This window comes from Neopsephotus bourkii, unplaced genomic scaffold (genome assembly GCF_033783945.1).
Source record: "Neopsephotus bourkii isolate Nb327-2 ecotype Australia unplaced genomic scaffold, CSIRO-AGI_Nbou_v1 NB_936, whole genome shotgun sequence".
Classification (NCBI taxonomy): Eukaryota; Metazoa; Chordata; class Aves; order Psittaciformes; family Psittacidae; genus Neopsephotus; species Neopsephotus bourkii.
In genome coordinates this window covers 2,923,913-2,938,043 of record NW_026901430.1, presented here as the reverse complement: position 1 = coordinate 2,938,043, position 14,131 = coordinate 2,923,913, and the positions used below count along the sequence as shown (strand labels likewise).

At 36.2% G+C, this 14,131-nt stretch overlaps 1 protein-coding gene across 5 annotated transcripts in view; it reads left to right on the top strand.

Moving 5' to 3' along the window:
• The window catches only part of TENM1 (teneurin transmembrane protein 1), a 363,157-nt gene that overhangs the window by 53,760 nt on the left and 295,266 nt on the right, over positions 1–14,131 (top strand). The gene's annotated exons all lie outside the window — the stretch shown is intronic.

The following is a 14,131-nucleotide window of genomic DNA, read 5'->3' as shown; positions in this document are numbered from 1 at the left end:
GTGCATAATTAGTTCTCTTTGTTGTTGTAAAGATGCCTCTTGCATTTGTCCAGATGATTTGGTGTCCGAAAACAGTGATGTTCCTTATCTGTGCAATGCATTTTCACGCATGTTTGGCAGAATGTTAGTGCTGCGCTCTGTTACAATGTAATTATATCATTGTAACATTTGGAGTTTTATCAGCCCATTATCTGTACTGTGGATTTCCATAAATTCCATACATTTCAATAAATCAGAGCTGCCATAGACTGAATGTGTTTAAAGAATATAAGAGTAAATCTTAGTAGTAAGCACTTAGTAAGTAAGTAGTAAGTAATAATTTGGTTATTAAAAAATTGGAGGATGTAGAATGTGAAGTTTAGTGTGGGAACTTTACTATTACCGTTGCCTGTTGTTTGAACCTTGCAGTGCTATTTTGAGAACTCATATTTTGGTGTTGCTTATTAAATAAAGCGTTAATTGAGAGGAAATGGGCCAGCTTCTTATAGGTGTAAGTAGGTGTATTTCCACTGGTGTGACATATGTCACCAAATGTTGTATTTCCACCTGTGTGGAAATGTGCCATGGATTTCATCAGTGAAGTCATGTCAAGTGGTTCAGCAGAGGATTTGATCCTGGTTTACTTCCCTAAGTAACGGTTTGAGCAGGGAATGAGAAGGAAGGGATAAGATGTCATTCATATGAACTTGTATAAATACAGATGGATAGCCATCATTTCTGTGCCATGCTGTGCAGTTTTATTATGTGACTAAAGCAGATTCTTATCTCTGCAGACAAACTGGAGAGAAGAGTTAGTATGAACATAGTCAACTACAATTTAATTGTGCAACCTTTTAATGTCTCATTAACACACTTTATTTAAAGTTACATTGTCTTTATAAATGTTAGGTTAAATTTGCTGCTTAGATAAAGAGACTTTCAAGTCTATAAAGCACAATAATTTTACTTATGGTCAGCAGCTTTAGCAGTTGCCATAAAATATATTAATTGTTTTAATTTCAACGGATTAAGTTATCAGTTGATAAGTAAGCAATATAAGAAGAAATTGCCTTTTAATGTTGCTTATATTCATTTCGTAATATTTGGTAGTTGATTATGAGTTACAAAATTGAGTTTTGGCATCACAAAGCATATATGAGCAACATTGAACTGCTGTGAGCAATTCATATTAAGTTTTCTAGAGTAGCCACTCCAGACTATGAGAAATGGTTTTATATGTTGATGTTACCATTCCCAAATGCAAACGTGTAATGTTCATGGGAGATTACCATAAGTTACTGAACTTTTAAGACTTCATTTAGATACTATATCAATAAGGTCAGTACTATTATCAGTTGAGTAATGTTGGTATTTTTGCTTGGCAGTGTCTTTTTTTTTTCTTATGGTAAGCAAGAAGGCTTCAAGGTTGGGTGGTTTTTTTTTTGTTGTTGTTTTATGGGGTTTTTTTTAGGGTGTTTTTAATAAAAATTCATGGTAGAAAAGAAGTAAGGCTTTGTTTTGCTCTAAATTCCAGATAAGAGAAAAAACTGTTCAGTCCATATATTGAAACTAGGAGAAAATGCTCCATTTTCTCTTTAATTATGTGCTTTGTTACTAGTGTCTTCTCTATAGAGTACAAATACGGTCCATCTTTAAAGACAGAGAGAGACAGGTGGGTTTCATATCCTACGTCCAATGCCATCTCTTAATCTGAGACTTGGGAATAGAGCCAAAACCAGGAATGTTTTGAAGTTTATTTCATAAGCAAATTAAGAAGGAATAGGGACTGAGAACCACTACACTGGGAGATGTAAACTGAGAAATTCTAAAGCATTTTTTTAAATTTCTTTTTGCCTTTTTCTGAAGAGGAAACATTGTTTGACATGATCAATGAATGGGCAACCAAATTCTGTCCAAATTTGCAAATTTATATTTTTTTTAATCAGTGCCAAACAGCATTATTTAGTGATGAAACTTTTCAGCTAGAAGATTGCCCAGCTCACTCCCAGCCCTATTTTTATATAGCACACAATACAGCTTTAAAATTAATCTCCTATGTATTAATATAGGTGTTTTATTCTTAGTACCAAATGTATTTACTTTCTGTATACATATGTACACAAGCTCTTACCGCATCTAATGTGTGGTAACCCATGTGTGGTAATCTAATGGAACTGTAGAAACCTATAGCTTGTAAATCAGCATCACAACAATTATCTTCAGGTAATGTCTCTAAGCTTCTCAGGACCTAACTAAAGGAAGCCAATCATACAAGACTTAGGAAGTGGATATATTCTAATCCTAAAAACTTTAAAATTACTTAGCTATTGCTGTGCAATTCTTGATCATTATGGTAATCAAAGAAACAAAAGCAGTGTTTCTCTATGTTGTAGCATTTATTTTTGCTGTGCAACTGAATTGTTGAGAGTGGGTTTTGTTTCACTTCATTAAGTCTACTTTTTTATTTTGAAATATTGCCCTTGAAATCATGAACAAGTGAAAACAGTTTATTTTCATGAAGCCAAACAGAATTTAATACAGTTTTTCTTTCTTTCTAAAGGCCCAGTCTGTTCCACTGGTTTGAGTTACAGGATATTCTGACTTTGAAATTCGTGAGAATAGGGTATATAGAACTGTAGTTTAGCAAACATTTAAGCCATTTTATATAGCAGCAGTCACTGTTCAGTTTAGTTTCTTTACTGTTTTAAAGTGGTAGTTGCATGAAGTACTGTAATACTTGGGCAGCTTTTATGCAGGTTAGGAAAAGGAGATGCAGTGCTTGCTTTGCCACCTTTGTTTGCTTGTCTTTAAAGTTCAGTTATAACACCAGTGTTGTTATGATATGCAGTAGTAGATTTTGATGTAAAAAAGTAAAAAGAAGGTACTGGTTAAAATTTTATCTTGGCACTGTGGCTAAATCTGTTCTTGAGAATCCTCTATTGCATTTCATGGTGACGAGACTATGTTTAAATGAGCGGATTTTATCAATCTTTTTTTCAGTCTTCATTCATCTTTGCCTATGGTTAAAATTACATAAATATTAATTTGCTAAAAAAAATAAGATTCTTTATTGGTAGGCTTAAAAATCAGTTCATGTGGATGAAGCTAGTGCCTGACATTGCTGCCTAACTTTAGGAAAGCTGTATCTTTTCTTTTTGTTGATGTTTAAGTGGTTTCTGTTTATTTAAAGGTATTTGTTTGAAAGCCCTCACACATCTTAAAATTGGTGTAATATCATGTAGAAATCTCTGTATAATTTATAGCTGCAGTTAGCATTATGCAGCGCTGTAATGTCACTAGTATTTATACTTGACAGGAGATGTAATTTAGATGCTTCCCAGCTTTTTTGAATAGCTTGTAGGTGTTACCTGTTCAGTTACTTCACTATATTAAATGCCATTGGTTTTACCTTAATGTACCTTTAATAAATTTAAAAACCTCATTGAGCAACATCAACAAAAAAAAATCTTTAGTGGAAATTGAAATATTAATATCAGTGATAGAGGGTTAATAGAATGTCAGGAAAAAATACCATCTGGAGGATGAAAATGCTTTATTTGTAAGTTCTAAATTGAGAATGATTTCAAGGTGTTTTAAAAGCTGTAATGAGTCCCAAAATACTGGGGAATATGCATCCTAACAATGCAGTGTGTAACTCAACTGTTGGTATTACATGTAAACAGAAAATCTAAAGCACTTTCTTGAATAATAATGAAACAAAGCACAGAAATTAATCTCCATAAAAAGTCCCCAAGGGAATAAAAGACAGATGACTTTGTGAATAGCATTCTGGTGTGCAAGGAGAGGAGACATTTCTCATCTTTCTGTTGATGAGTAGTGTTTATTTACTCACATGGATTAAGTTTTGATATTCCTTTTCCTTATTTTCTTGAGCCAAGGATGTTTGAATATGCCTACCTGTTTCCACAGAATGAGGCATAAATTGAGTGCAGATGTTTCTAGATTATGTGGATTCTCATTGTGTATCAATACGTAAGTGGTATTTTCAAAGTTTCTTTGTTAAAGCTCCACTTAGACTGAAAAAGAGGAAACCGTTTTCCTTCCATGCTTCCAGAAACAGCTCACTTAATAATAGCACTTAAAGCTTTGTCTGTTCTGTGGCTTGATCTTGAACTGAACTTGTTTCTGTTTTCTTAGTCGGAAATGCATGTTGTAATGGTTAGATTTATCAGCTGCGAATAAGGATGGGATCTATTTTGGAGACCTGAGATGTAGAAGACTTAAGGTAATCTCTGTTCTGAATATGAATAGAATTATTTACATATTGGATTTCTTGAGTTCAGTTGATTGGATATTTAATAGAGCAGCTTCTGGAGTCATGTTGAGTATTATGGTTGTAACCCTTTGTGCTTTCAGACTTATAACTGTATCTACAAGTGCCAGATGTATGGAAATTGAGCAATACTGGTAGTCATCTTGTGTGTGTATATACATACACACATGCTGTTACTCTAAACTTAGATCATGTGCTCAAAGTAATAAAAATAATCAAGGTCCAAAAAAATTAACTAAAAGGTGATTTTTTTTTTAAATCATAATTCTCAGATGAACAAAGGTGCCTATGTTGCTGATTTAAAAATTTGTCTTTAAGTTTTCAGTGTCCAGAACTTTTCACAGACGGTTATATTGTGTTTAATCATTGCTTGTAACTACCATGCCATAAATCAAGCCAGTACAAATAGGGCCCTTGAAGTGTTAGCCATTCCAGTCCCGTTCTTAATGAGTAACCATTGACATTTCAGTAAACATCATTGTGTTGGATACTAAATGTGCTTTCTCTGTTATTATCAGATGGAGACAAGTTAAGTTATCATGTTTAAAAGGAATTACTGAAGGTCAAATACAGAAATGATACAAGAGAAATACATATTGCCCACTCCTCCTCCACATGTGCTTTTGTTTGTAGATAAGTAAAGGACATTAAATCTTTCTCTAGTGTTCTTAAAGAACAAACGAAAGCTGTGAGCAAGTGTTTGCAAGCTTTTATTTTATCGTAAGAGTTGCTGTCAGTGTGCAGGGTATTTACACGATGAGCTAATACCTGAGGATAATGCCCAAGAATATAGCCAGAGATGCCTGGCACCTTCATTAGAACTTAAAAATGTTAAACCATTTCTGCATAACTAATGTGGCATTAATATGCTGCAGCCATAAAGTGATAGTGTATGAAGTATAAACAATTCTAGCACCATGTGATGGTTGACTTCACACCAGACCATGAGAAGCAGCAGTAAATAAAACCCATGACTCTTCATATTTTAGTAATGTTTTTACCTTATTGATTAGAAATGCAGTGTAAATAAGAGTCGCACAGTTTAAGTTAGCAGATCTTTTTCTTTGCCCATCACCTTGCTGATCAATGGCTCGATTTAGAAATAATAAAATATATCTCTGACATCTCTTTTGAGATAGATTGGTTAAATAGTGTGTGTTCAGCATTTCTGTTTTGCTTTGCCTTTTTAACAGTGGGGATTACCACACACCTAAGGAGTAAGTGTAGAGCTGTAGATCAAATCACAAATGCAGTGTAAATGCATCAAAACATTCTGCAAGCATAAGCACCACATCAGTTAAAAATATTGTGTAAAAGAATATTAAGGATCTGGCTTGTACTTCTAAATAAAGCTATTGAGAGCCACATCGTTTGTATGGAAGTGCATGGCTATTGTACCAGAGTACCTTTAGTAATTGTCTTTCTTTCCAAATAAAACTGAAGAGGTTTTTTTGTTGTTGTTGTTGTTTTGTTTGTTTGTGAATTGTATTCTATGTCTGTGCTTTTCTACATGTGAAAAAGGATACCTTTCTGGAGGAATTTAAAATCAAAGCTGAATGCTTAGGACACATACCTCTAAATATTACCCCAAACTGGCTACATCCTCAAAAGGAAAAACCCCACCAGGTAGCACTCCCCTGTTGCATCTTACAATACAGTATGAAAAATCTACTGTGGCCCTTTCTCTTAAGAATTTGATTAGTTTTTTTTAAAAAAAGAGGGAAATAATAGGTGAGATTGAAGGAGTCAAAATCATGGAATATAATCAAAGGGAAAGTGCTCTTAGAGAAGAGTGTTACTGTTGGGTGTCTGTCCACAGAGACCACTGCCTATTTCTTCTAATGTGATAGTATGGTGCTAGGGAAAAGCTGAAGGTTCAAGACTTCAGGTTGTGCATCATTTAGGGAAGATCCAGGGAGAAAAGTAAGATGAGAAATCAGTCTAAAGGGAAGGAAACCAGCTGTATTTGTAGAGCTGTGCAAAACCGAATATGCTCAAGTGATTTGGAAATGCTACAGGAAGAAAAGGACAGGCAAGGTGGAGCCGAAGGATGTAGCTGCGTGGCTGCAGCAGTAGAAAGGGCATGGAGGGCTTGGTGTGATGTTCCAGATAGGTGCTGCCTGCTTCCTGATGTCACCTGACAGAAAATTGGCAGGTCTGTACAATTCCAAATTTGCCTTGACTGATGTAATCAAACACTGAACTACTTGTTTAAATATTTGTAGTGGCTTGTACATGTTCTTCCTCTACCTCTGAGCTTGTGTTAGATTATAGCAAGGTCCTCTACAATTAACTTCTTTTACTTTTTCTGTTTATGTGAAATCTCAGGGGAAGATTCATGGCAGCAGGCTCAGCAAGAAAACTGAGCTTGACAGCTTTTCTGGAACTAACATTGGAACATGATATCCATTGATAAATCAACTGTGAATCCCCCCCCCGGTTGAAGTTGTGCTTGTCTTTGTCGTCTTCATTAGACAGTTTCACTTTGTCTTGGATTTTCCACTTGCATTTTGTGTCCCTAATTCTTGTCGTTTTTAAACAACTTGTTTTGAGAAACGCCAGGAAACTGGAGGACAAAGGGGAAAGTGGAGGGTCTGGGCATTTTTCTTCTTTTGCTCTCTGGGACATCATCAGTGTACGTGTACATGTGTGCTCATAAGTATTTTGTAAAGAAACTTGTAATAACTTCAGATCTGGGAGGTAGTTAGGAAAGCATTTCCAGTTTTCCACCAGGAAGGGAAGGAGTCTCCTTGGGCTGAAATGAAGGGGCACTGCTGGCTCACCTGTGTGCTCTGTGCTTCAGTTTGTCTTCTGTAGAGCAGGGCTTGAGATTTCCTGAGTCTCGTTTTTGTCTCCTGTTAGAGTGAAAACTGCAAAGCTATGTTGGACAGCTTATCTATCCTAACCTTGACCCCTGAGGTTATGGTGAATTCTAGGGGGAAGTTATGTCCTGGTATTTTTATTTCAATGAAATCTGTGGAGCAGCTTGTGGTTTATGTGAAGAGCATGAGAGAGCTAAAGGAGGACAACAAATCTGTTACCAACTTTCTGGAATATTATTTGAACGTGAGAGCATGACTTAATGATGGTGGGCCTCAGAAAAAAAATGTATTAATGGGAATCTCATGAGTGATAAAGTTTGAAATAAATTAGAAGTGGAAATGAGGGATTTTTCAAACAGAGCCACACTCCAGTAAATCTGATTATCTACTATAAACTGATACCCAGAAACAACTTAAATACCAATTTCCTACACTGAGGATGAATGAGTTCAATTCAAGGCTATCATGCCCAGAATTTGCAGACAGCTCATTGTAATTAAGAAATAAACCTCCAAGTTGTTATCTCAATTTTTTTCTGATGCCTTGCCTGGGGGTCACAAATGTGTTCTTGATGCCTGCTGTCTACAGGCACTAAAAGACTTAAATAGCACTGTGCCTATTAACAGAAGTTGTTTGTTTGCATTTGTGCGAAATTCCCCTCCAAAGCTGATTTAGTGTTCCAGCACAAAAGGGCTGTGGGATTACAAAACTGTTAATAGATGAGAAGACAACTATATGTACCATGAAGGTGATTATAACCACAGGAAACTTGTATCAAAATTGCTTTAGGACATAATTGTATAGTATGAAAACTTTTAAAAGGTTATTTCCTTAAACTGTTAGTAAAACTTCTGCTATGGTTTCAGCTCCTAGGGACAAAAACTTAAGTACGGTATGTGCTTTGTGTGCAGAATAAAACAGGAGCTCTTCTTCTGATTGTTACCCTGGGAGTTGAGCATCCTGTTACATTTGAGTAAAAATGCATGGTTCATTACAAAGAGAAAAACAGAACTGTCTCTACCGTAGTGATTCAAACAGAGCTCCCTGTAAGTACTAGTTATTAAGAGCTATGACCATTTAAAAGAATTACTATTTTAGCTCTTATAAATGTTTTGATGATTTTCCTAATGCTGGATGAGATATGTATAATAAAAAAGAAGGGCAGAAAAGGACACAGTTTCAGATTGTTTCTGAGGAAGCATGCAGCTACAGTTGGGCAGCAGATGAGCTGTATGGGCCTAAGGGATGATGATAACAGAATTAGTAGAAATAAAGATTTGTTTCCTGCTTGCTGAAATAACTCATCTGTTTGGGGGAATATGTAGACGATACTCCCTGAAGTGGAATTCATTGTGTCCAGTTTCTGAGCAGTCCCAGATTATATCCAAATTCACTTTTACCCTTCTGGTAAACATAGTTAATGGGGAAATAAAATAGCAATGTTTTATCTGCCTATGCCTCTTGGTCTTAGAATTCTGTGATAGATGTTCCACTTGCCTCTGAAGGCACGTTGCCCTCTCTCCAGCGTGCAGGACTAATCTTCCCTTCTGGGTATGTGTTTCTTCTCTCCAGTTCTTCCCTCTTCTCACTTGCCCACCAGTACTGTTTGGGAAGATGCTTAAGTACTTGTAAGTATAGTGAGGACAGCTAGCAGTGGCAGGGTAAATAGGTCTAAATAAAGAGTCAGTGGGCAGGTATTTCTAGCAGAACTGGAGCAGATTCTGAGATTGCTGGATTGTAAAGCACCATCAAGTGCCTATTGGATGTTAGTATATAGGCAGCTGGGCGCTGCTTAGGTTTTTATCCTAAACCTTTGAAAACCTAGAGGTTTTCAAAGCAGTAAAGCTTAGTTAAAGCTATGCTTAGTCCGTGGTGGTTTTTTTTGTTTTTTTGGTTTTTTTTTTTATATTTCATGGGATCTCTGTTTATAAGCAGAGCAAAAGGAACAGAAATGCTCTGTAGAAGTTTGAAGATCTTGGGGCAACTTGTCAGCCTTCCAAGGATATTGCAGGTGGAGGGGAATTATTTTTAGAACTGGAGATCTGTGTTGCTAAGTAGGCATCCAGTCCTGCATTTTTTTAGTCATGACTAAAAAACTAAAGAGAGCGCTTTTAAGTCTTTCTTTCAACATTTCCTGAACAGCTTAGGTGAAGTTCTTTGCTACAGGCTAGTTTAACAGTTTTACATGAGTAAGGGGATAATATGAGGGTCAGATATAGGTTTTTCTGTACCAGATCAAAAAGAAAAATAGATTATTTAGTTCAACTTCTGGAGTGAAGTTATCCCAACAGCCATGACAGAAGCTCACAGACAAGAAACATTTTGACTTAGATACTTTTGAATTGATGGTAGAAATGGTGGCAGGCCCAGGAGAGCTCAGTTTAGTGTACAAGTCCTGTTGTGAATATAAGTCTGACCTGAACAAACATAGATTTATAGAGTACAAATGCATGTATTTGGAGAATGTACCTCTAAATAAGTGAGTATTTAATTAAATTACAAATCTAAGGGTTGATATCATCAGCTAAGGAATATAATTCTCATAGAGATGAGTGCTTTTTAATGAATGGTATTCAAGATGACAATTGTCAATTTGAATTCTGGATACTGTAGACTTGCTGGAATTTTATCTCACTGAAAAATTAATTAAAATCAGTTCATTCCTCCTTTGCAGTAAGATAGACAAAAGAATTTCAAAGGATGTCAGATAAAAATTCTTTGCATAGTAAATGGTTCTAAGCTGTTTGTAGAATGAATGAAAGGAACTTGGCAACAAGTGGCTCTGAATGTGTTTAAAAAAACCAAAAGAGACATGGAGTTTGGTTGCTGCAAAACAATTTTACCTTTTCTTCAAGTTGCCTTATAGGTCTGAGGCCATAATTTATAATGATAAAGTGACTGACTGGGATTTAAAGCTCCTTTTCTGAATGAATTTTGAATGTAAGTCTTATCTGCATAGCGCTTGAGGCTATGGACTTTCAGCCTGTTATTCTTAAGAATGCTGATATACTTCTTAGGTTTGGGTAAGAGGAAATATAAGTATCTGTAGCCTTCAGCCACAGAATAGCAACTGTATCTGGTGGGCATGCTAAGCAAATAGCCATGAATTTTGCAGGCCTGAGTACCGCATTGGTTTACTATGCAGTGAACAGCTTATTGCAACTCACAGGTCTCTCATCCGTGTGAATAAAAAATAAAGAAAGAAGACATTGAATTAATTGTCAGTAGAAATATGCAAGAGAACTTCTTTGTGTTTCTGGGGCCACTGACACAGCTCCTGCTATTTTTCATCACCTAATATTTTGCACACTATGGAGAAGATACTTTCTATGCCAAAACTTAAACTTCTGTTACTTAGTATCTACTTCTTCAGCAGAGGGAGTATCCAGCAGGAAGTGCTGGTTGCATACCTGTGCCTTCATCAGGATTTTCTGTTGTGTCCTGACATATTAACTGCTTATACAATTATTCATGTAGTTCATTTTAAAGGATGAATCGCTAATTCATTTGTTTTATGTCTTGTTGGGATTTGCAGTTCTGAGATTTGTCCAGCTACTTCTGCATTGTGTTTACAATAAGTATTCAGTTATTTGTAATTTGTCTCTTCTGGCACTACTGTTATTATTTGCAAATCTTGTAGATGGGATTCCTTTTTCATTGCTGCTTGTTAGAGAGCTGTGTTGCTTTATTAACAGTAATAGTCTGTCTTTCCATCTGTGACAACTTTTCTTTGGTAAGCTCAGTGTTCTTTATAAATGCTAAAGGGTTGTTGCAGTGCTCAGAATTTGAACTGGATGCCAGTCATAGTGTTATGGGCAAATTACTTATGGAAGGGTCAAGGCATCAAGAGGTTAATGGGAATTAGGCACCTGTGGACGTTAAAAATAAACTTTGTAAATGCCTTGTTTAAGAATTTCAGAGAAGGCTGGGAAAGGCTTCAACTATAGCTCAGATCTTTTACTTATGAGCTAACCTTCCTGTTAACAGAAAGGTTTCCCAGTGGAAGACCAGGGAGGTCTGTAAAACTTTTCTTGTTTGGTTTTTTTTTCCTCATATGTCAAGAAGTATTTCAGTATTAAAGCATATCTACAGGCACTGAATATACTGCTATTAAGTAGTGAAAGTTAGTGATTGTAAAGTGAAACTGTGTGTACTTTGGTATACTTAATGTGAGTAGTACAGCCAGCATTGGTACTGAATTGAGTGCAGTATTACTGTGAAATGATTGATATGTTGCTTTTATAACAACATAACAGCTGAAGTGATTTTTCAGCGTCATTTGGAAACAGATACTTTATTTTCAGTTGTCATAATATTCCACTTTAAGATAAATGTACCACCCAACAGTGATAAATGTAATTTGTACTCTGTTTTTGAATCAGCTTGGTATTATTTTTATGTATTGCTTGTGCTTTAAGCTCCATCATAAGAATAAACTTTTCCTTGCTTTATACTTTGCCTTTTAATTTGGGCAAACTTTTGTGTGGAACAATACTGTTTGTTGGTTACTAGGTGTTTTATCTCTGTGAGTATATCTGAATAATTATTAATCAATGTATGCAATTAATTATTTGGTATATCTACAGCAGATGAGATAATTCATACCCATTCCAGGTGAGTTGTCTGTTTTCGTGTTCATAGTGGAAACATGATCTTGAATTTATTCCTTCCTCTTTATGTAATAGCTTTGCCAAGTTTCTCAAGTGAAACTTGAGAAACAAGAAGTGAAAGGTCTTCAGTACTCAAACTTGGGAAGAGTTAGGAATATAGCTAGGCCTGCAATAAACTTACACAGTCCCAGTTGATCTTTTATGGAGTTTCAAATGAAGTGTAAAGTGCTAAAATAAATACTTTTCTCCTCCCCTTCTTTGTCACATTGTATTTTATTCCCAGATTTTAATGAAAGTACTGGTATTAAACATGAGCGTATTGCAGTCCTACTTGGTTGTGCCATGGTGGTGCTGGGTAGGGAAGAGCTCATGTGTGAATGTGCTTCACCAGTGTCACAAAGTTGATGGTTTCCTTTGGGGCTGAAGGCACCTGGGACCTTGCTGGGCTCTTGTCTTCCCTGCACTGCATGGAACTGAGGAACGGAGGAGGCTCAGTGTGGAGAGGAGTGCGGTATGAACTTCTTAGATTGTTTCTCTCAAGGGTGGGCTATATGGAGGATCAGTCAGCAAATACAATTTGCAGACTGACAGGACCAAGGAGCTCCAGTGCTATGGAGTCGTCAGCAGCTAACTGGTAAAGGGTCAGGTGTTAGTGGAAAACTTCTTAGAATTTGACATTTTGTAGTGTTACACCTCATTTCCTAACAGGACATAGCTTAGTTCCGTTCCTCAGAGACTGGCAGTGTTCTAGATTAAAGATGATAAAAAAATTCATAGGAGGGGGGATCAAATCTCTGTCTGAAGCCTTTCAGCTGTGCAGAAGCTTTCTACCCTTTTTTGATTGTTTGCTCGGTCCTATAGCTCCCTCAATTTAGTGTATTAGGTTGAAGAGCTTCAGTGAAACTACCAAATGCTTTTGGAATGCATGAGCTCCCAGCTGCAGAGCGGGAATGAACAGCTGCTGAGCAGATGATGTGCCAGTTCTGTTACGCTTGTCTTTGTTCCTGCTGGACTGGGGGACAGGGCAGGATGCCCTTCTACTCTGGCGTTTCTTACTTACTCAGAAAATACCAGCCTGGGCATCAGCAATGTCAGACTTCAGCTGGTTTGCTTTATCCTGAATTTCTGGGAAGTCATTACAGTGCATGCATGTAGCCAGTTGCATTTTGTAAATTTCACAGGGATTGCTTTTGAAATGTAATTTTTATTAAATACATTTAAAAATATATTTTTAAAAATACAAAACAAAAGCCAGGAAATGCATTTTAAAGAAACACATCTGTCCATCAGAGCATTCACTTACTTACATATACATGGGTATCTTATCTAAGGATATTTCATATTTGGCAAGAATTTCACAGTGCTGAATGCGTATGTATGTCAGCGTATATGCTTACGTGTTACATTAGTCAGTTAGACTTTCTGATGGGCTATGATGAAAGAAAGATGGTGACAGAAACAAATTCATTGTTCTACTGAATATTTTTTTTTGAAAAACATGTATTCTGTGGCCAGCTGCTTTCAGAGTTGGTAAGATGAAAGTGGCAGAAACTGTCTTGCCCCATGTTTTCAGGTAGTCCTCCCCACATGTTTGAATTAGGCCGATTTATCTCTGGAGTATTTGAAAGACTCAAGCTGAACGTGCCATCTTCCATGGGCACTGCTGAAACAGCTAGGTGGCAATGTTCTTCTTGTTTCTTATCATTGCACTAGTCCATGATTAAGATGTTTATTAATAAAGAGTAGTACCTTGTAGATTTCATACAGAGAATGAAGTTAATTAAAGTAGTTTTTCAGAAATAGTGAGCTCATTGAGATTTGAGAAGGAATATGCCTCTAAAACTACTCCTTGTTGCACATATGCTAAGAAACTAAGCTAAGAAAAAGGTAAGACTGACATCATAATAATTTTCCATTCTTTTAAGTAGGTCTTTCATATCTGGAGGTCAATTTATTTATATATTTTGATATTTTTTTTTAATGTACTAAAAATAAGACCTAAAAGATTTTCTAGTAAAAATGTGCTTATTTCCTCCATGTTAGTTTTTTGATTGACTCATAGCTGTGAACTTTCAAATCTCATGCCAGTTGGGAGAGGCCTAATAAAAGACTCTGCAGTTCTCCCTGACTTACCTCTCAGTGTCATTCATTACTGGATTTGTCTGATTTAAGCCTGGTCTAAAATAGGAAATGAAAAGTAGAAATGCATCTCTCTCAGTTCCACTTTAAAGGACTGAAAAATGTTGCAGTCTTCCTACAGGTGATGCTGCGTTGTCTTTATGTAGCTTTACCACATAGCCTAGCAGATAGATCACTGTTAGTATGGAATGCGGAAGAACAAGTCATTATTGTTTGTTACATGTGGTTTTTGTTCATCTTAACTTCCCACAGGAACCTTACTGGTTTTCATAGTGAACTAAGAAATG